Source organism: Mesocricetus auratus, unplaced genomic scaffold (genome assembly GCF_017639785.1).
Source record: "Mesocricetus auratus isolate SY011 unplaced genomic scaffold, BCM_Maur_2.0 Super-Scaffold_4256, whole genome shotgun sequence".
Classification (NCBI taxonomy): Eukaryota; Metazoa; Chordata; class Mammalia; order Rodentia; family Cricetidae; genus Mesocricetus; species Mesocricetus auratus.
Window position 1 is genome coordinate 85,777,914 of NW_024429182.1, and position 20,303 is coordinate 85,798,216.

At 39.1% G+C, this 20,303-nt stretch overlaps 1 protein-coding gene across 5 annotated transcripts in view; it reads left to right on the plus strand.

Moving 5' to 3' along the window:
• Window positions 1–6,912: 6,912 nt before the first annotated feature.
• Window positions 6,913–20,303, plus strand: part of Btbd10 (BTB domain containing 10) — a 64,598-nt gene continuing 51,207 nt past the window's right edge. For 2 of the 5 annotated variants that reach the window (XM_013117519.3, XM_013117523.3), the window contains exons 1-2: window positions 6,913–7,051; window positions 7,297–7,382. The gene's annotated coding sequence lies outside the window, so the exon portion shown is untranslated. Of the gene's footprint in view, window positions 7,052–7,296; window positions 7,383–7,418; window positions 7,496–11,096; window positions 11,162–20,303 lie in introns of those variants that run through there. The other 3 variants (XM_005075657.4, XM_013117522.3, XM_040756208.1) reach the window with 3 other exon arrangements.

Here is a 20,303-nt window from a genome sequence, read left to right on the forward strand (position 1 = left end):
ATGGCCAAGGTAGAGGTGGGTCCCTTCCCTCTTTACTCTGGAGCAGTGACTGGCTTGATCTTGGACAGTTTTAATGCTGGCAACCACAGGTTCTAGGAGCCATATTCAGAAGACCTTTTGCAACAATGTCCCCATGTCCCTGAATTTTCCAATTTTTCTCACTTTTCTGCAAGGTTCCCTGATCTTTTGAAGTGGTGAGATACAGATGTCCTGTTCAGGGCTGAGCATACTGCAGTTTGGCCTGTTGTGATTTTTTTTATGTTAGCCACCATAGAAGCCTCTCTGATGAGAAGTGAGAGCTGTACCATGGATGTAAGTACTTATAAGGCAGTTTGATACTGTGTTCTTTTACTAAAACAGTGCCAGTAGGACCTATGACTCCCCAACCACAGGTTCTTGGCAATAAAGATTATAAATTATTATAATCTACAATATTACACAGGAGTTCCCTCATGTGGAGTGGGATGTTAAGTCCAATTAGGAAGCTGTTGGTTACCCAATAACATTCTTGTCATTATTGAACCAATGGGCATGTCTTGTCAGGCCATAAATTATTGGAGCTTGCAGTAGTCACGACTGAGAAGACTTTTTTCTCCCCTAGGAACCTGCAAAACATATTCTAGCACTATGAAAGCTATTCAGAAAGGATGATGCTTCCAAGTGAGTATCAGCCTGATTTCTCTATGTTCTGCCATCAAATATGTGGTGTCTTAGGCAATCAAGCTCTAGAGAGTAACCAAGAGCAATGGTGATAACCTATATTCTTTGGGTAGCTGTTTTTATTTGCAAAGAGCTATCTTTTCCTTCATCTTTAGTTTAAATGTTTTCTTTTTATTATTAAACAAAATATTTGTGTCTTGTGCTTTTTCCATATGTTCCTTTTTGAAAAAAATTATTTTTTTCTAGCTGAGTTTGGTGGTGAACACCTTTAATCCTGCACTTGGGAGACAAAACAGGCAAATCTCTGTGATTTAAAGGCCAGTATGGTCTACAGAGTGAGTTCACAAGTATGTTTTTTTTTTTGTTTGTTTTTTATGAGACAGGGGTTCTCTGTATTGTTTTGGAGGCTGTCGGTCCAGCCTGGCCTCGAACTCACAGAGATCTGCCTGCCTCTGCCTCCCGAGTGCTGAGATTAAAGGCGTGCGCCACCACCGCCCGGCAAGTTCACTTGTTTTCCCACTTCCCTTTTCTCCTCCCACCCCTTCCCATGCTTTCCAATTCATGTCCCTTAGCTTTAATTGTGTTGTGGACACATACACACACACACACACACACACACACACACACACTCCCTCCCTCCCTCCCTCTCTTCTTCCCTCCCTCCCTCCTTCCCTCCCCCCCTCTCCTAAATATATAAATACAACTTTCTCTGTCCATGTAATATTACTTGTATGATTTCAGAGCTGACCATTTGATATTGGATAACCAACTTGGGGCTCTTCACTGAGGAAGGCTATTTCTCCTACTCTCAGCATTTTTTAGTTGCCTATATTTATCTATGGTTGAGGCCCCATGAAATATTCCCCTTTCATGTTAGCATGTCTATTGGTGTCATCCTTGTTCAGGTTTTGCTTAGGCAACCATGTTGATGAGACTTCATGAGTATAGTTTATCTGACATTCTTAGATGAGGAAATGTAAAAAAACAAAAACAAATAAAATAACCCTTCTAGTTCCTCTGGCTTTCACAACCTTTCTGTCCCTCAGCAGCTATGATCTCTCAGCCTTAGATGCAGGAGTTGTGTTGCAGATGTATCAGTTGGAGCTGGGCAACCATTATGATCACTTGTTCTCTGCATTTTGATTGGCTTTGGTGTTCTGTAATGATCTTCATGTGTTGCCAAGAGATACTTCTTTGATGAGGGATAAAATACTTATTTGTGAGTATAAGGATAAATACTTAGTATATACTTAAGAATTATGCTGGAATAATGGCAGATATAAGTTCTTCCCAAGATCTCTGACCTCACTAGACTCAGGTAGTTGGCTAGGTTTCCAGTACCAGGCATGATGTCCCTCTTATTGAGCATGCCTTAAAAAACACACACAAAAAACCAGTAACACAATAAAAAAAATTGGTTAGCTGCTCAGCACAGCAGGCTGGCCACCTTAGCAATACTAACATGGTGCTGAAGATGTGGAGGACTCCTGGAGAGCTGCTGGCTTTTCTTCAATGTTAGAGGGTTGTAAATGTTCTTATGTCGATGAAGGATGGCAGTAGTAACAGGAGAAGCTCACTACAGGTACACCAACAAGAAGCAAAGGTAGGTGCAGTACTGCTTTCTCCTCAGATCTCTTTACACCTGGGCAGCTACAGGAAGGTGATGCCACCCTCTGGGCAGGTCATCTCCCTTCAAGTAATTCTTCCAGGAAATGGCCTCTGAGAATCAAGATTCATCATCACATTTCATGCCCTTTGTCCCAGAAAACAAACCTTTTTCTTAAGTCCAAGAGGATGAAGGTTCCTCTCCATGGGACAGAGAATATCCCACTTCTGGGGCTGCAGATAGAAGGAGATGACCTTTCAGCATAAAGATCTTTGGAGTTGAACTCTCAGCAGCTATATTTACCTGCAAATTCTGTCACAAATGGCAGAGGGGCTCTGAGAAATTACTGGAAGTAATGGTTGCTAGGGAGAGCAAGTAATTTTCTTCAGTTGTCTAGTAAGTTGCCCTTTCTGTCTATCACCCTCCGCATTTGGTTTGAGATTCTGTGTATGCTACACAAACACTCTTCTAATGAATTAATCCGTAGCCTTAGATGCAATCTTTCATATTTCTGACCTCTCCATAGCCATTACTTGTTCACATAACCCAACCTATTTATCTTTTGTTGTTAATGCATTTCATTTTTATCAATGTGTATTTGCAGTGTCTGTCTCTCAGTATTCTTATGAAGGGGCCTGAACAATAAATACACAATGTTTGCTGAATATGGCTAGAATTCCTCTGTATTTGTTGGATTTTTCTGCTCTGTCATAGGTGGCAGTGTACAACTTTAGAAATATAAAGACGGCTCAGGTTTTTAGTGTGTGTGTGTGTGTTGCTAGAAAGTGAATGCAGAGTCACTAAGCTACACCCCTAGCCCCACATCCAAGTTTTTAAAATTGAAATAGGATGCAGACAATTCACCTTAGTTGTTAGAGTCCTTGGCTAATATTCATGAAGCCCTGGGTTGTATCTCCAGCATCATATAAAGCTGAGTGCGTTGACACATCCTGTAATCTTGTCAATAGCTGTGAGATGAAGGTAGGGTGATCAAAAATTCAAGATCATCTTTGGATACACAGAGTTCAAGGTCATCCTGGGAAATGTCAGACCCTGTCTCAAAACCAACTTAAAAATCATAAAATAGATTCTAAGTTTATCATTAATTTGCCAAGCAAGTAAACAGGTAGCCATATCTTACACTTTGAAGCAGTTTTGGCTTAGCAGGCTGTGACAAAGGCACCTTGGAGATCAAGATATGCTCTGAGATACTCCATATTAAATAAACTTGGATTTTCAGGTTGTGCCTTGCTTTACATGACTTCATTTTATAAAGCAGCAGTTTGCTCAGTTTTGAGGCAGAATGACTTTGCATCGTGTTTGTGAAAATAAATAAGCCCCACACTGTTAACTTAATGCAAATAAAAATTATCATGTTTGGGGGCTGGAAAGATGATTCAGTTGTTAAGAACACTAATTGCCCTTGCAGAGAACCTGGGTTCAATTCCTAGCACCAACATGGTGTCTTGAGACCATCCATAACTCCAGTTCCATGGAATGTGACACCTTCTTCTGAGTTTTTTGGGCACTAGACATGTACATGGTACACATATATATGTTCAGGCAAAACACTCATACACATTAAAAATATTTAAAATGAAAAAAATACCACTATTGAACTTATTAAATTAAATCAGGGACACATAGATATCTGGGTGTATAAAAACCATTATCTGAGAAACTAGGTTAGTGAATTTATCAAACACACCAGACCAGGGAATTGTGCAATCCCCTTACATGGATCATATAAATGTGTATCATCAAGACATTGCATGTGTATGAGTCAAGAGAATCAACAGGTATTAAGGAAATGCAGACTGTCTCCAGCTTAGCAGATTTCTCTGTCGGACTGAATCCACTTGAACTTCCATTCGTTTGAACCCACTGTGCCCTAAGTTAGCTCTGAAGTCTTGAACGAATGGTACTCTGGCAGCTCTGTCACAGAGCAGCTCTGGGATTGGGTTGCTTGTGTTACTATCTTATCTAATTACCTACAATGATTCTCTTGATTTTGAATCAGCCTTGTGCCAGATTGCCTTCACTTAAGCTCCTTAGAGTTCTATGGACACTTTAACTCCCCATTTTCTGTTTTGTAACTAATATTTCTTTGTGTGGCTTGTGTGATCTAAGAATTAATATTAGCGAGTACAATTGTATAGCCCAAATTCTAATTGTCTTAATTAAAAACTCAGAGACAGATATCGGGGTTAAAACTGAAGATGAGAGAAGCAAAGCAGCCAACTACTAGAGAGCTCTCACCTCTACCAATGCTCAGACCAAAAGAGCAATCCTGTTCTCAGACTGCATCTCCATACTGCATCTGTCTCCACCAAACCTCAGACTGCATTGAGCTCTTATCTCCTCCCACCTTATATTTCTCTCTAGTGCTGGGATTAAAGATATGGGATCCTAAGTGCTGAGGTAACCTTTGTGTGAGCTCTGTTTCTCTTTTAGACTGGATCAATTTCGTGTAGCTCAGGGTGGCTCTGTCTCCCGAGTGTTGGGATTAAAGGTGTATACCACCACTGCCTGGCATCTATGTCTAACTAGTGTGGCTAGCTTTACATTCTGATCTTCAGACAAGTTGTTAGATCATAAACAAAACATCACAACAGATTATGCCAACACTTGGGAGGCCAAGGCAGAAGGAGATTAGCCTGAGCTATACATTGTGTTTCAGGTCAACCTAGGCTAGATATGTATGAGACTGCCTCAAAAACAAACAAAAAAAATCAAGAAACTTGAGTACCTGCTAATTTCACTGGGTGAGAATACCACAAGTTTTGAGCCAAATTTGAAGCAAACTTTGTTAAATACTAGCCAGGACAATAGACACAGGCCAGGTTTATACCCAGAATTCCTAGAGAATGGGCATGAATTATACTAGTCAGGTGCTTATAAAGGCAAAACCCACAAGGTTATGTAGTTCTTGCTTTAATCCAATCGGGGCAAGCATACCTCCTGACATACTTCCTGACTACATATCTCCTGACTACATGTGATTAAGCACATCCTGTACAGTTGGGCAACCAACTTTGTTGACAGAAGTGAAAATGTGTGACTTGTTAGGGAGTCGAATGACACTTTCACAGGGATTCCTTATCAGATATCCCGCATACTAGATAATTACATTATGATTAATAGCAGTAGCAAAACACCAACAAAATGACAGCTTCAGTTTAGACAGAGAGAATGAATCCTGTTTGATTGATTCATTTCTCCTAACTTGTGCTATACTTACCTAATATGAGTTAACTCACAGAAAACTTTGATAACACACCAAGATTGGCAAGGATTTTGTATTGTTGAGGATTTTCTTGAGGTTTCTCTGAATTTTGAGTGACAAGTTTCATTTAGCTTGCTTTTTTTTAATTTTGAAGATTACAGGCAACTTCGAAGACAGCAGAATGTTGCTTATGAAAACTTGGTATGCTATATGACAATAACCTGTCTTCTTTTGGTCTCTGATATTTAAGTCCTTTCATGAGGAAAGTATGCTCACTATCCTTTTCTCACTTCAAATGCTAATTTCCTTAGTATAAGTGTTGGTTTGAAAAACACTTGGCATCACATACAGGACCCTAGGAATTTTTTTTTTACAGTGACTTCACAAATTTGTTTCATACCAAATACTGAAACCATGTCTTCTTTCGCTTTGCTTACGCCCTTCCCACTCCCTTTCCAAATTGGGGAACTTCTACCTTAACATTGGACTCAAACGTCATTCCCTAGTGGAGGGTTTTTGTTTTTTTGTGACAAGATCTCACTCTAGCCCAGATATACCTAAAACTCGCGGCAACCTGTCTCCTTCTGCCTCCCTCCGGAATTAAAACATAGGATTCGGTGCACCTGTCACATAACCCTGCCTCCACCCGCAGGCCGGCCCGCCCCAGGCTAGAGGATTTATCAGTAAGATAGTTAAGCTCCAACAGCTCACCGTGGGGAATACATTCCCTAGCACAGCATAATGGGATTATCTCTTCCTCTGTGGGTCTGAACCCCTCGGGGTGGGAGGTTTGAGCTGCAAGGCGGTTATCTTTCTCTCTTTAGAGCCTAACACTGGGCACACGGTAGGCTCCCTGCTTTGACGAGTCCCATCTAGGTGACTCTCCAGGTCCCAGAGGTGGCGCCACCATAGGCGTTTCAGCTGGTGCACGGGTTCCCGCCAACAGAGCGTTTGAAATCTAAGGGCGGGCGGCCGCAGGGGAGCCGAGCGGGCCCTGAGGACTACCGCCTGTCAGCGCCTCGAGCTGCCCCACCTGCTGGCGGACCCCGCGGAGGCGACCCCGGTGTTTGCTCAGCTGACAGAAACGCGCGGCAGAAGGCGTCTCCCAGGCGCTGCTTTGACTGGGCCGGAGACGCTGTCCGCTTTTGCCTAACGACAACTGGGAGCGTGGGGAGAAACTGTGCCCAAGGAGACTGAGACCGGTCCTGGCTGACAGCGCAGGGGAGCGCTCGCTCCGAAGCCACCGCTCAGTGCCGCCAGCCGGGACCCGGAGAGGCCACTCAGTTGCCCCGGGGCTCAGCGCCACGCCCACCGTGGGAGGAGCGCTGTCATTCGCGCGAGAACTCGCCTCGCCTCGCCTCTGCCTAGTGCAAGGTCTCGCGAGAAGCAGCTCAGGAGCCGGCCTGCAACCTGACGGGGCGGCTCTGGTAGGCGCAGCTGGTGGAGCGGCCGCCTCACACCTAGCGCCGGAGGGATCCGGCTGAGTAGGCGGAGGAAGCGGAGCGTTGCTCTCGTAACCCTTCTCCTCGACCCTCAGTGGACGTCTCTGGAGCCGGCAGGTTGGAGCGGCCAGGCGCGGGCGGCTGGGTTTGCGGTGGAAGCCGAGGGCGAGGCTGGCTGCTGTGGCCGGGGTCCGGGTGGCCGGCGGCGGCTGGGGTAGCGTGGGTGGCGCTCAGAGCCGCCGGCTCGGGCTCCGGGTCTGGAGAGGTGAAGAATGGTGATGCTTTATGGGTTAGGAGCCCGGAGGCCTTTCCCCAGGGGAAAAAGTCGATCCCTCACACCTCCTTTCCAACCTCCTTTCCAGGGCAGAGTAACCCGTGCCCCGCCCCTTTCCTGTCATCTCTGGGCCACCGCAGCGGCAACCCGAAGAGGGCGCATCACAATAGGGCGGTGAGTAAAGATCCTACTTTGGGGATAAGGTGGTGGGGGAGTCGCCCTCTGGGTGGAGGATGAGACACCTCTGATGTGCTGCTTGGTTTTATCCTGTATCCGTATCAACAATGGTAAAGCTTTGTTTGTCCCTAACTTGCCCAGAAAAGGTTCTGATTTATTCTCTGTAAGACATATTTGGGACTGGGTTTGTATTTGGGATTTTGCTTAGCAGTTTGTTAGTGCTGGCCAATGTGCCTAGCCTCGCTCGGCCTTTACCGGATTCCTGTTTCTTTTTTCTCCTTAGAATCTTAGCCCTAATAGAATTACTATTTTTTACCCCCTTATTGGTATTTGGAGTCCATGATATGTTAAAAACAGTTTTCCACTTTGTGCACTTAGCATATGAAATTATTTTGTAGCCGAGCTTTAAAAGTCTTCATGTTTTTTATTTAAATTAGCGATCTGAATGAAGCAGTACAGTGTATTGATTGGCAGTTGGGTTTCTTTCTGCTCTTCCCTGCCTCCCACTCTCTCTTTACTTCCTCTAGTCAAATTTGATCAAAACTTTTTAGAGAGGGGCTTGGGGATGAGTTTTGAATGGAAGAAGCTGTAGAAATTGGAATAAAAGATATGATAATAATTATAAAGCACGCAAATGTAAAAGCTCAGAGTTTCTGTATGGGAGAGTCGATCTAAAGTTCAATCCTGTGCTTTGAACCAAGGACTGCTACCTGAATATTAAGCAGAAAGCAATAGAAAATAATTGGAAAATTACTTAATAACAGATAAAGATTAAGTTAAAGTTTTTGAGGGGAGTCATTTTTGGAGTTTTATGCTTAATAATTTTCTTTAACACAGAACTTATTATTTAACTTTTATGAGTGGAGAGAAAGAAAGAAGGGAGTTTCAGAAACACGGAGTGTGATAAAGATCCAGAGTGATGGAGTTCAGAAAATTCCAAATAGTGTTTTTGAGTTGTGATCCATTATTTTTCACACTCTTAAAACTTGTGTACACGCCTTTAATCCCAGCACTTAGGAGGCAGAGGCAGGTGGATCTCTGTGAGTTCCAGGCCATCCTGGTCTACAGAACTAGTTCCAGGACAACCTCCAAAGCAATACAGAGAAACCCTGTCTCGAAAAAACAAACAAACAAACAAACAAACAAAAACAAGCAAAAAAACAAAAAAAGAACCTTGTAGGTGGGCTTTTTACCTCCTCTATGTTATCCTCCCAAAGTCTGAATTTTGTTCTATTTTGTTCTTTCTGTTCTTCAAAGACTTGTATAATTTTTTTTACTATTATATGAAATCATGAACAGTGGTTTGCTGTGGCCTTTTACATTTAAATGGCCTACTGAAGTATATAAGTCATCTGGAAATACTAGCATCTCTCAGAGAGAGGAATGAGTAACATTCACATGCCTTCAAGTACTAGACAGATAATGAACGTGTCAAATGCACTAGAGAGCTTTATTCTTGCCTGAGAGGCACCAGTATTCATGTCACCTGATTAATTGTATATACGAATGTGGAATCAAGTCTCCAGCATTCTTAAAAGAATATAGAAACTAGAATTTTAAATACAGTCTCCTGACTTTTTTTAAAAAAGATATTAGCAAGTAAAATAAAAATAGCTTCATGAGGTCCAACCAAATCTACTTGTATTTTGATCTTTAACATATGGAACTATTTTAGAGCTATGTTTTTTATCTGGTTTAGGAAGCTGTGTTATAGATCAGGATTAATTTTATAACTAGAAGCAAAGGTTTAAATCAACTATGTCAGTCAATTTGGAATTACAAATTTTTAGAAGAATTGGGGAGAATGTCAAATCTTATTAAAACCAGTAAATGGGTTTAGTGCTCTTTAAATGCAGTGCTACAAATTAAACAAGTACTTTCTACAGTAGTCTCACCTGTTCTACACTTTTGCTCTTGTAGTTTATTACTGGCTTGAAATTATTAAATGGAAAAATTCCAGAAATAAGCCCTACATTTTAAATTATATACTGTTCCAAGTACAATAATAAAATTGAGTTTCTCACACCATCTCTCCTGGAGCATAAACCACCACTTTGTCCAAGTGTGTCTGAACAGAATGCGTTATCCTTCCATTTGCCACATGAGTAGTTATTTAGTTATCAGACTGACTGATGATTTCACAGTGTGTTCAAGAACCTTTATTTTATTTAACGACGGCCTATGATACAAAAGTAGTGCCATTACTAACTCATACATGTCAGCAAGAAGTGCTTCTTGTATGTGAAAAAGTGAAAGGTCCTAAAAGTCCCTTACTTATAAGGAGAAAAAAAAAAAGGGGCATATGCCAAGGTTGCTAAGGTGTGTGTAACACTGCAGTCACAAAACCTTTTACCAGGATATATTGTTACACTTTTTCTATTTTATTGTTATTGATGTTACTGTGCCTAACCAGTGAAGTTTCCCATAGCTATGCATATGTAAGGAAAAACAGAATAGCTGGGATTCATTTGGTACTAGATAGGCATCTACTGTCTAACTTGGAATAAATACTTTAAGAGGGGATTATATTAACATTTTACTGTGGGAATAACTGATGAAAAACTTCTCAGTATTTATTACTAGATTTGTAAGTGTCTTAAGAGTAAATTGGTTTATTTAGAAGGTCACTATTATACTTGTAACTATATGTAAAATTAAGCCCAAGATACCCTTTACAGTCCATTTCAGTATTCAGGTACTTATTTGTTGTGCCTTATCACATTGTGTCCCTGGGCATTGACTTTTGCCAAAGGAAATACAGTTTCCCCTGGTCCGTGGGGAGAGCAAGATTGGCAATGGGATAGGAAGTCTGATGTGAGGCAGATACTCTTGTGCCTCTTCTTTACATAGTTCATTGATTTAGATTACTTTTTCTTGTAAGTAGAATGGGTACTTTGATTAAACTTTGTGCCTAATACATAGTATGACTTAATAGCATTGGTGGAATTGAAGCTTGTGGATTAAAACTCATTTAGCATTAGTAGAGGGTACTTTAATCACATAATCTGCTTCATGCTTTGTTGGGCTGTGAGGAATGGGAGTTTATAGGTCAAACTCCAGTCCCAAGAGTTGGGTCTTACAAAGTGAGGGTCTTTATCTTAGTGGTAAAGACATGGGAGAAAGCCAAGTAAGGAAGGGTTTTGAAAAGGAAGATGGAATAGCTAAATACCCCTCTGTTACTGTGCAGTTGGACAAACAGGACTGACTTTCACAACCGAGTTTATTATGACTTGTATAAAGACTGCAAAGGTTATTGTTTTATAAGTCAGGACTGTTAAAGGTTTATATAGTAGATTTTCTTCTTTTTAGTACAGTCTTTTCAAGCTCAGCTATGCTAATATCTCATCAACTCCCTGCTTCTCTCTAGAGCAAGAGGTGAAAAGAGGAGACATATACTGTATAAGATGTTCTATTTGAGAGTTAATAAAATGTTTTAGGTATTTGATTTGTCTTATGTTTATGCAGATCGTACCTATTGGTAAGGGGTGGACCATCATTCCCCTGCCCCCCATGAGTCTATGGTGACTTATAAAGTAGGAAATGTTCCCTTACCATGTAGCTTTTGTCCCCTTCCTTCCACCCTCTGAAATGATTTCTCAAATGAGGATTAGAAGAAGGGGTTGAGTATACTGTCCTCAGTGCCTGTGGTTCTGTGTTTGGGTCTCCTGATTCTTAGGACCTACATTTTCAATATATTCATCTGTATGGTAGGTTTATCTGAGCAGGCTGGACCTCTATGAGGGAGAAGGAAATGGAACACCTACATGTCTAACTGGGTAAGTTTAATTTACAATTTAGCCAGTGGCTTTAATTATATTTTTAATCCTCATCTATCTAGCTCCTTTATTTTGTTTCTTTGTTAGTTTGAAGTAAAATCATGGCAGAGGTAAGGTTTAGGGGAAGAGATAGTTACAGATGTTTGTAATAGAGGAAGAGTTGCAAGTTGTGCCTCTCTAATCCTAAAACCTGAACTTTGAAATCTCTGAAATCTGAATCCTTCTGAGTAACCACCTGTTCCCCAATCTAATGGTGTTTCATGTATAAAACTACCTTTACAGTATGTGTATAGGATGTTTGTGAAATGTAAATGAACTTGTGTTTAGTCTTGGGTCTCATTTCCAAAATAACTCATATATGCAAACATTCCAGAATTTTAGAAAAAAAACTTTCACAAATCTGGAATCTGAGACACTTTTGGTCCTAGGCATTTCAGATAAGGATACTCAACCTGTTTTGTGTTTTGTTTTTCTCTCTATAGTAGAATATTTAATAGGGTTCAAGCTTAAGGTGCCATTTCCTTAATATTGCCTGCTGGTTTACTTTGTGGTCCTTGAAACAGATACCTCCTTTATAAGAAGGTAGCAAACTAGAACTCAGAGGTAGAAAGAAGGTGAGCAATTAGAAATCAGAGATGCTCTGTAGAGAAAGATTGAAAACTTAGTAAAGTTTCTCTGTAGGCAGTAGGAGTGCAGTGAGTTAGGTACAACTTAAGAGTATTTGGATGTCTACAGCAGGTAGAATCTGTGATCATATTCTGAAATCTGAATAATTCCAGAATCTGAAAATGCTGTCATCCCAAGCATTTTGACTAATGTATACTTAACCTGTATTTGAAATAGTAAAACATAAAGAGGAAATAATTTGTTAAATATGCAACTTATGTTACAGATTTCTGAATATTGAAAGGTATCATTGCTTCTATCTTTGCCAATAAAATCAAAGATACCTTACTTTATTAATAATTTAATTGTGTTCTGTTTAAAAATGTAATGTACCTGATTATATGATAGTGCTGTCTCTTGATATCCAAGGAGGATTAGTGTTAGCCTCCAAGTGAATACAAAATCGTTAGATGTTCAAGCTCCTTCTAATGGAGTAATGTTTGTGGGTAATCTATACATAATAAATCCTCTATGTATGTTATATCATCTTGAGGTTATTTAAATGCTTAATTCAATGAAATTTCTGTGCAAATAGTTGTTCTACTGTATTTTGAGAATAATGATGTTAAAACTACATTTTTGAGTTCATTAAATTTGTGGGTATTGAACATGAGAATACAGAAGGTTGACTACTTATTTTTGTCTTTAGTTGAAAGAAATGATGCATTAATATTTGGGGGACATAAAATTAACATTTAGTTTTTGGGTATAAGATGTGAGTGTCAGAGCAAATCACTGATTAAAGTATTACTTGATTAGAGACTGACTAATAATTTTCTAAGGTCATTTAAAATTGTAATCATACTTTTATTCCTTAGTTATTTGGAATCACTTAGGCTTGAGTTTAAAGCGCACTGTTAGTTGTTGACATTAAAGTTACTTAATCTCTGTGAAGATTGGTTTGCTCCCATGAAAATGTGTATAGGACATAATTGTTGGGGATATAAGGATGAAAGGCAGAGTATTTTAAAAATATTCTGTAAATAGTAGACAACATATCAATAGAAATTGTTTGCACTTTGGTTTTTCTTTATTATTGCTCAGAAGATTGCATATTGGCATCATTGTTCCTACTCTCCTGCCTACCTACCCTGTGTTCTTGAAACACATCCATCACTTTATGTACATATTTGCCCATCTCATTTAGAGAGGACAAAATCAAATTTTTATTTGCATCCTTTGGCAGTGCAATTCTTCCACTGCAATTTCAAAAGTTTTCTTTTTGAACATTGAACAGTATAGAGCTCTTCTTGTTTTTCATGTTGGTATCCATTGTCTGGTATTTGGTTGTAAAGTCCACCATGTCGTTGCTGGGAATTGAACTCAGGACCTCTAGAAGAGGAGCAGTGCTCTTAACCTTTGAGCATCTCTCCAGCCCTGGTGTTTGGTATTCTATATAATTGGAATGCCAGATAGAAAAGAGGAGTGGGTATTTTGAAAATCATCCATTGGAATGTTTTCTAGAAACCAAAATATTCATTGATTTAAATTATTTTACTTTCTACTTTAAGATATTTGATTATTGTTACCTGTAGTAAGTAGCATGTTCCAGATTACTTGGAGCCTATATAAAATGTCAACCTGAAAGTAATAATTAAAAATTATTATTATTGTGGGTTGTAGAGGGTGTACATACCATAGAACATATGTGGCGGTCCAAGGACAGCTTGTGAAATTAGTATTCTTTCACCCTCACATGGGTCCTGGGGTTTGAACTCAGGTCACCAAGCTTACACAATACAAGCACCTTTTCCACTGTGCCCTCTTGCACACCCCATAGAAATAAATTTAAAATCTCAGTTACCTAAGAAAATTGCAGATAAAAGTTTGCAGCAAATAATTTTTATTATTTACTCATTTTTGGATGGGCATACAAAGTGCTGACTTATCTTAAAAGTAATTATTTCATTCAGGACAGTTTGTTTTACTGAGTATGCATGGGCTTGAATTTAATTTTCTCATGTCTAAAAGCAAATGGTGCTGTCTGCTCCTTTTAACTAATTTGTTCATTGAGAGAGAGAGAGAGAGAGAGAGAGAGAGAGAGAGAGAGAGAGAGAGAGAGAGAGAGAGAGAGAGAGAGAGAGAGAGAGAGAGGAGGGGATGTGTATGTGTGTATGTGTATGTGTGTATGTGTCCGTCCGTCCTCTCAAACCCAGGACTTTGTGCTTTGGGATGCTGGCAGGCTCTATTGCTGAGCTGCTTCCCTAAGCCATGGACAGCTGCTTGTGGAAGCCTGTAACTTCCCATATGATAGTTAGCTGTAGGACATTCTTCATTCCTTTTTATCAAGTTCTCCCAAATTGCTACTTTCTCCTTTAAAAGAGAATATTTAGTTATTAGAGACAAGTGGAACTGTCAAACCATAATATTTAAAAGTACTTTAAAATAATTAATGATCTGAAAATTTGGAAGAGAAAACTGAAGCGTGTGTGGATCAAGACCCGGTAGCTGCTTAAGATAGTAAACAATACCTAGTAATAGGAAGGCTGACACTATAATCCAGATTGACAGTTTGCTGAGTATTTTGTCCCAGTGCCCACTCTGGTGGGTTCCATGTACTACTTTATGAGGTGTGTGAAAATGTTTATCATGCAGTAGGAAGGAGACATTAGAATTCCTATTTATATTGGTTTTTGTTTTTGTTTTGTTTCTCAAGACAGACTTTCTTTGTGTAGCCATGGATGTCTTGGAACTTGTTCTATAAACCAGGCTGGCCTTGAACTTCCAAGTGCAGTGATTAAAGATGTGTGCCATCACTGCCTGACTTACATGGGGTTTTTACTACATGGTTTTTGCATTTTCTTTTTTGTATATTTGTACTACATATGTAATACTGGTAAGGTAGGATATGCAAATTATACATATGATTTATGTTAGTTGAGCTCAAAATGCATTAAGAAACGGTAAAAGCTGCTATACTTTAGAGATCTATATATTCCTAGTGAATAATATTGTCTAACAGTAGCCATAAATGCCTGTTAATTTTGAAATTGTTTTATGGTGAGAACTTTGAAACACTTCTTATAAAATTAGATTTCTTTGAAGATTTTTTTCCGTTTTTAAAAGTAATATGTATAGCATGTAGTTTGAGACATTTAGCAAAGGTCAAAGAAGAAAGTAGCACCATAATCCTGTGGCTCAGAAATGATTATTACTAGTCACACATATATTCAAAAATGTAATTCAGTAAGCACAGTCAAAATAGGATCATTCTATAGGAATGATTTAAAATTTTTGTTTTGAGAAATTAAAAGGAAACTCAGAAAATATAATCAATTCCTTACTTTTGGAAGTTTTTCTTTATCACCTCTTCTGTTGTAAATGCTTTGATGAAAAACTTATTCTATGTTATGTGTCAGAATATATAACTATATTAAAAGTTTATCTCACAAGCTTGAGTATCCATTTCCCTAACACTTCAGTCAAGAATTTCATCTCTTCCCCACTTTCAACTTCTGTGTGTGTGTATAAAAATTGATGTTTAAGACTAACTCTGTATGTTATAAAATTTATAGTTTGTCACCTATCTTTTTATTTTAAATTTTTATGCCATCTAATCTATGCTTCTTGGTAACTAGTCTGTAGCCTGGTTCCTCTTGATGCTTCAGCGAGTCTTTGCCAAAACTGTTAGCATATGGCTACTAGTTGGCCGTCTGTCCTTCCTTCCTTCCTTCCTTCCTTCCTTCCTTCCTTCCTTCCTTCCTTCCTTCCTCCCTCCCTCCCTCCCTCCCTCCCTCCCTCCCTCCCTCCCTCCCTCCCTTTCATCTTATTTAATGTGCATTGGTATTTTGCCTACTTGTATATCTGTATGAGGGTGTCGGGTCCCTTAGAACTAGGTTTACAGAAAGTTGTGAGCTGCCATGTGGTTTCTGGGAATTGAACCCAGTGCTCTTAACTACTGACTGAGCCATCTTTCTAGCCCCTAACTGTTTCCTCTCGTTCTCCGCCCCCCTCGTTGTTTTTGTTTTTCGAGACAGTGTTTCTCTGTTTAGCTTTGTAGACCAGGCTGGCCTTGAACTCACAGAGATATGCCTGCCTCTGCCTCCGAGTGCTGGGATTAAAGGTATGCACCACCTCCCGGCCCACGTTCTTATCTCTTATTAAGAATTCTTTGCCTTAAAAGATTGTTGTTGGATTTTTAAAAAAGATTTATTTTGTTTATGTATGTATGTTCATGTCTCTGAGTGTCTGAACAGGTACCCGTGCCTGTGTGAACATGAAGGCCAGAAGATGGCCTCAATTATTCTGAGCTGGAGTTACAAGTGTTTGTTGGATGCCTGGTTTATGTGGGTACTGGGATCTAAACTCTGGTCCCCATGATTGGGTAGTAAGTGTTTCTCTAGCTCCCAAGGCTCAGGAGTTTATCTTTTTTGGTTTTTAATTTAAATGTGAAGCTTAGTGATTTTGGTTTTTATTCTGAAAGTCATTATTCACTTATTATTTTTCCTTGACTTTGTTTTTATGTTCTACTTTGAACTTTTTGCTTTCTAGAAGTTTGGGAGAAATATGGTAATATTAGGAAAGAAAGTTCTTTGTTCTGTTTTAGAATTTTAGCTGTCATCTTTTTATCTCTTAGTGTTTTGAAATGCCACCACTTTTTATTTTCTGAGTTTGGCATTTTGATGTGTTGTGTATTAAATCTGAGAAATGATATAGTATATTGGGAAAAATCCCACCAAATTTGACTGTAGAGATATGGATCTCACCTTTAATTGGATGTGTGATATATGCAAAAGCAAATTACTGAAATCAGTCTTAATTTAAAGGTCTTTGAATATAATTTTTTTTTCTCAAAATGGAGCATTGCCCAGCTTCCTAAGTTATAAAGATATCTAGAAAGTTTTTTTTCTGTTATCAAGTATTTTGTCCCAGGGCAAATTTTAGGTTGTTTAAAATGAGGAGGAAAAAAATAACTTCCTTTTGTGAAAAAGATTATAATACTTTGCTTCTGTGCTGCCAAATACAACAGCTACCAGCCTTCATCACAGCTGCTCAGTGACAAGAACTTGATAATCATGTCAAACTCCAATGAAATAGCTATACAACACAGGCATATGTGGCTATTTAAATTAATTTTAAGAGTAAGTTAAAAATCCACTTCATCTGATATGGTGGCAGAAGTGTGGAATCTGAGTACCCAAGAGACTGAGAGATGCTGGCTTGAGCTACATAGTAAGTTTAAAGCTAAACTAGATTACATAGTGATACTTTGTCTAGAGAAACCAAATAAAATTCTTCAGTTGAAATAAACACTATCTTTTGAGCCAGGTGTGGTGGGGAGTACCTTTAGTCTTATCACTCCAGAGGCAGAGGCAGGAACATCTTTGTGAGTTCAAGGCCAGATTGGTTTACATAGTGAGTTGCAGGACAGTCAGGGCTTTATCGTCGGATGCTGTCTCAAAAAACAAAACCAAAAAAGAAAGCAGATACTATAATTTCCCCCCTTTTACTAATTGTTCTTATTTTTTAAAATATTTTCATTTTTTTGCATGAGTGTTTTGCCTCATGTATATAAGTGCACTGCATGTGTGTCTGGTACCACATGTCTTGGAACTGAAATTAAAGATGGTTGTGATCTGCTGTATGAGTGCCGGGAGTGGAACCTAGGTAATCTGAAAGAGCAGTAAGTGCTCTTAACCCCTGAACCATTTCTCCAGCACCTAATTTAAAAAAAAATTATAAAGCATATATTATACATTGAGCAGGTGCTCTCCATACCCCACCTGCCCTTTTTTCTTGTCCTCCCCCAATCCCTTTTGTTCCCTTAGTTTCACTTCTTTTTTAGTTTTTTCAAGACAATTTCTCTGTCTAGCCCTAGCTGGAACTCACTCTGTAGATCAGGCTGGCTGTGTACTCACAAAGATCCACCTGCCTCTGCCTCCCAAGTGCTGGGGTTAAAGGTGTGGAAGGCCATGCCCAGCTTCACTTCTATTTTAATGTCCTATATCTATATTTATGTATCTCTGTAAAATCTAGGAACCATAAATGAGAGAAATCATGTTTGTCCTCCAGTTCATCCATTTTCCTGCAAACCACATGATATATATATGGATATATATATATATCAATCGTGTGTAAGTAGACTAAAGTTTCTTCATCTTTTTCTCTGCTGTTGGACACTGGTTTGATTCTATAACTTCACTATCATGCACACATTGATATGCATACTTTGACTTGGAGTCCTTTGGGAAAATACCAAGGAACAGTCTAGCTGGGTCATCTGGTAGGTTTACTTTTACTTTTTTGAGGAACCTTCATGCTTCTATAGGGGTTGGACTAGCTTACATTCCCAATAGTAGTAAGAGTTCTCATTAGCCAAAACCAAGCATGGCCTCTTGGTAGCAGCATTTTTCTCAGGTGGGCTCTGTTTTGCTAGAGACAGAGACTCATGGGGCTCACTTAAGGGAGTCTTCCTGACTCAGCATAATCAGAAAAAAAAAACAGCAAGGTTCTTTAAAGAGGCTCTGCTAACAATTGAAAGGTACTCATGAGCATCTGGCAGTGGCAGTGACCACATCTCCAAGCTGGCACCATGCTGCTAGATGTCAGCATAGACTGAGGTGGTGAACCTGCCATGTTGGAAAGCCAGCGGCTGTTTCCACTTTAATTTTAGCAATGTTCTTTAGCCTATATAAGACATGTAGCCAGAAAAACACAGTTTTACAGTAAAGTCATATTCAGATGAAGAAAAATATGGTAGACTTGAGAGAGTAAAAGAAACAAGATACTGGAAAAAATAAAAATAAAGTAGCTGGGTGTGGTGGCACAGGCCTTTAATCCCAAGCACTGGGGAGGAAAACATAAACAAAGAGAGTAGCTGGGTATAGTGGCACATGCCTTTAATCCCAGCACTCCAGAGGCAGAGGCAGGTAGATTTCCAAAGAGATACCCTGTCTCAGAGAAAAAATAAATAAAAGTAAAAGAAATACAGTAATATAAGCCACGTAAAGATGGACAATACACAGAAATTCTGGATGCTGTATACTATTGTGTTTTTCAGTTGTTCAGTGGCTAAGGAAAGAACAACTACTGAAATATACTTGATTATAAATGCTGCTGAATTAATCCAACTTATATATTTCAAAAATGCTGTGACTTCTAACTTTAAATGTAGGGACAGGTTACTTGGGAAAAGAGTTCTTGTTGATGTTTCCACAGAAAATGGAAAGCTGTTGATTCCTTCCAGGCTTCTGTGGTTTGAAGAAGCCAGACCTCCTGAAGCAATGTCCCGGACAATCCAGCATCTGAAACAGCTGGGACGATACAGCCATACAGTCCACAAAAACAAGGACTTAGCCAGGTTTCTGAGTTTTGTCATGATCCCCATGGTATGGACAGCGCCCCCTATCAGCAGAAAGCAGTTTGGAATGAGCAACTTCCAAATTCCCAAATATTGTTGATAAATCTTTGTTTTAATTTGAATGGGGTTGCTTATAATTGGTTAATGATCACAACCAATCTCTTTTTAAAGGTAAAAGGGGATTATGGTATGGAAATGAATACTTTTTATTGGTATGGTTTTTCATTTATTGATACAAATTCAAGGTCAGTTTTGTGATATGTATATTTTTCCTTTTGATTAAGTATTGTGCTTATACTGATCTTTTAAAATGTAATGCATAATTAAATACAGACTATAGATAGTTACTTATAGTCAGAATTTATAGTTAGGTAAGTTAGATTTTCTAGATATACAGAGATACATTTGAGATAGATAGTCTTCAAACCTTTCAAAGACCTTCAGAAAATGACATTTTAAATGGTTTAGGGTTTTTCTTGACAAGGAGAAATGTCTGCTCCTGGAAACACCAATTATGTCTGAGAGGAAGATGGGCATTGAAGAAACTCGTTATGGAGTTTGCTTTCAACATGGCAAGATTAGCCATTTGGGCAAGAAACTGCTCTTTCCTGGACTGCTTGACTGTTGCTTTATAAATTGGACATGCAGGACCCATAGGAAAGTGACTGCTGAACTCAAACAGTCCTTCAGGGTTCCTGCTTCATGGAAGAGTCTGCCAGACTTTTCTGCAGGACACAGAAAAATGACTGATGGACTGTCACTGCAGATGGACAGTTTAAAATTTCCTGCTTTGCTGAGAAGACTTCCAGGCACATTGTGGCCTATGGGCTGAAGTTGGATGCCCAAATGTTACAGTGGAACTTCGGGTGACTGTCCAGGTAGCAAGATGTCTCTGTCAATTCTAGTGTTTATATATTATCCTTCTGTGGTCTTGATGGAGTTGAAGGCAGATAGTTATAATCATAGTTTTCCTTAGTTTTGATAAAAATAAACTACATATAAGACTTGAGACTTACACAGATAGAATAGATGAAAAAATACTTTCTTTAAATCTTACTAAATGTTAATGAACAAAATATTGTAAGTATAGTTCTTACTTGATAACTTCTGTTATATATAATTTGATTATGTTAAAGTTAAAATCTTTCATTTTAGACAGAAAAGAGGAGATATGGG